The sequence below is a fragment of the Suncus etruscus genome, chromosome X (assembly GCF_024139225.1).
Source record: "Suncus etruscus isolate mSunEtr1 chromosome X, mSunEtr1.pri.cur, whole genome shotgun sequence".
NCBI lineage: Eukaryota > Metazoa > Chordata > Mammalia > Eulipotyphla > Soricidae > Suncus > Suncus etruscus.
The window spans coordinates 26,560,363-26,563,420 of record NC_064868.1 but is presented as its reverse complement, the minus strand read 5'-3'; the positions used below and the strand labels follow the sequence as shown (position 1 = coordinate 26,563,420).

The following is a 3,058-nucleotide window of genomic DNA, read 5'->3' as shown; positions in this document are numbered from 1 at the left end:
CCACATTTATGTGTGCCAAGGACTGAACTCTGGTGAACATCTGCAAGGCAAGCACCTCACCGCTGTACTATTTCCTTACCCACTCTACTAAGCAACATTTCCAGAGAGCACAGCTCTTCCCCTACCACCCCTTTGCCCCAAAATACTTGGGGCTGGAATGATCCAGGGGGTTGTTGTAGCCTCAGGTGCAATCAGTAGGTGCTTTCTGTTTGTTCAGTTAAGTGGTAAGCTAAGTCATGTGTTTTGCTTAAGAAAGTGAGAGTGGGCCCAAATAAGTTTCAGAACGTCTGTAAAATATAGAAATATGGAAGCATACAAAGTTCTTAGAAATACAATGCTGGTGGTGCGAGGGCTACTGCACAGCAAGCAGAACCGTGGTCCGGAAGGCAGCGTGTACCCCGAACTCCCATGCGGCCCCTCCTCAGCCTCAGGCAGCACGAGCCCCACCAATGAGGCACCCCCCCACACACACACAGACACGAGCAGTGCTCCAAGCGGCCCCAGTGTCATAGCAGCAGTGTCATAGCCCAGTAGAATACCTATATCCATAACCTCATGGCAGACGTGACCTGTCAGGAAGTAGCTTTTGTGGACTATAAGAACTTGCCCTCTGTCTGGGCCGCCATCTCGGAAAAACTTTTGCCAACATCACTGCAGCTGAGGTTGGTGTCCTGGCTGGGAAAGACCAGTCAAGTTTTCTCGTGAATGGGCTTACACTTGGGGGCCAGAAATGTTCTGTTATTCGGGACTCGCTGCTGCAGGATGGGGAATTTACCATGGATCTTCATACTAAGAGCTCTGGTGGAGCACCCACTTTCAACATCACTGCCATCATGACTGCCAAGACGCTAGTATTGCTGATGGGCAAAGACTGTGTCTACGGATCAACAAGAAATGTTATGAAATGGCCTTCCACCTGCGGCGTGCCCAGTACTGACTTTGTCTCCCTCGCCCCCACCCCATCACTCTCCACTGCTTTTGCACCCCTCTCCCTTCCCATATATGTACACCATTTTTATTTTGGGGCCATTACCCCACTCCCTTTATTGCTTCCCAAACCACATGGGCTAGGGCTGGTCTGGATGGTCAGACTCCCCCCTTCCCATACCCTTCCTTTGTGCGGTTGGAAAACTTTTTTTGTGTTGTTGGTTTTTCGTTTTTTATTTTCTGAATAAAAAAGATTCTAACAAAAAAGAAATACAATGCTTAGGGAACTTATTACTAAGACACACTAGTACACAGAACTCTTGGAGAAGATAGTTGAGTAAAATTTGCCATGACCAACATGATTGGCATTGAATAGCTTAATGATGATTTATTGCTATCAGCAAATAATGATTTAAGCCTGTATCTCTTAAACATATATAAACAATTTTCCAACTTAGAAATGCTCTAATCTTTTTTTTTCCTTTTTGTACTTTTTTATTGTGGGCAAATTAGATTACAAATCTTTCACAGTAATATTTAAGGCACATAGTAGTAATGAATGAGGGGCATTCCCACCACCAGTGTTGTCCTCCCTCCACTCCTGTTCCCAGCATGCATCCCTCTTCCCCCTCCTCTACCTTCCGTGATGCTAGTGTGGCTACTCCCCCATGTAGAGCTTGACATAGACTGGGTATCATTTCTGTTGTCATTGACTTTGGATTTTGTTTTCAAGTCTGATCATTTTTTGTTTCCACCAAATGGACATACGACTTGGTCTGGTACCATCCATTTTTCTCCCTCCAAAAATGATGCTGATCAGGGTGATTCCAGTTATGTGGCTCTATTTGAGATATAAGAAGGGCTATGGGTGGAGTCTGTCTAGGTGCTGTAAGTATCCCTTTGGAAGAAGAAAGTGGAAAGAAGAAAAAAGGAAGAAAAAAGTAACAAAAAATAAAAATAGAGAAGACAAAAACCAAAATGAAACAAAAAACAAATAAGGGAGTATAAAAAAGTACAAAAAATATTAAGAATGCTCTAATGTTTTGATCAGAGTCCATTTACATATTTTACACTTTTTTTGGAGGAAAAAACTTTTTAAAGACAATTTGTATTGTGATCAAAGTGAATTATGAATCCTTCACAGTAATATTTAAGGTACATAGTGACAATGAATCAGGTCCATTTCCACCACCTGTGTTGTCCACCCTCCACCCCTGTTCCCAGAATTCATCCCATATCTCCCCCATTCTCCCTTCTGGACTGCTAGTGTAACTGGTCCCCTTTGTATACAGCTTGTTGTAGTTTGGGTATTGATTCTGTTATCATTGACTTTGAGTTTGTTGTTTGAGTCTGATCATTATTTATTTCCACTAAATGTTCATATGACTGTTTGGTCCTGGTGCCCTCAATTTCCCCCCTCAATTCATGAGGTAGAACAAGATGATTCTAGTATTGTGGTTCTGTTAGGAAAAAAATGGAGGGATACCGTCTGGAGGTTATAAATGTCAATTTAAAAGATGTAAGGGAAAAAGAAGAAAAACAAAACAAAAAAATAAAACAACAAAAATAGCGACTACAAAAAAAGCACCCAGCTTCTAAAAACAACCACCATCATATAATAACCATGAGAATGAAAGAAAATAAAAAATAAAAATAAAAGGAAGAAATAAGGAAAAAATAGAAAAGAGAAGAAAAATAAATAAATAAATAAAAATAGAAGGAAGGAGGACTGGTGTGGCAAGGTTTTGTGTCTTTGTTTTTGCATAAGCACAGTAAGTATTAAAGAAATTAGAAAGTGAATTCCCTTGGCCTAAGATATAAAGAGTTTTTCTGCCCTTGAAGCATACTGCCATGGGAACAACTACATGCTCATTTTCATACCCCAAGGTCTTTTTATGGTGCCAGGAAACTTTCCACTCAGTTGTGGTTGTGGATGATATCTTCAGGCCTCTGTAGCTAGAGATCTTGGTATTTGCACTGGCCATAGGACAATATCTAGAATAGAGTCTTTCTTAAAGGTTTTAGAAGTTCTGTTCCATCATTGTTATAATCAGTCTTCTGTAATTAATGCTCTTGGTTTTTGCTCAGATCCTAGGACAAAGCCTTAGAGGAATCTTTCATTATGATTCCA

General features: G+C 40.9%; 1 pseudogene; it reads left to right on the top strand.

The window, feature by feature from the left end:
• Positions 1 to 304: 304 nt before the first annotated feature.
• On the top strand, positions 305 to 1,064 carry LOC125998795 (profilin-1-like; annotated as a pseudogene).
• Positions 1,065 to 3,058: the final 1,994 nt, after the last annotated feature.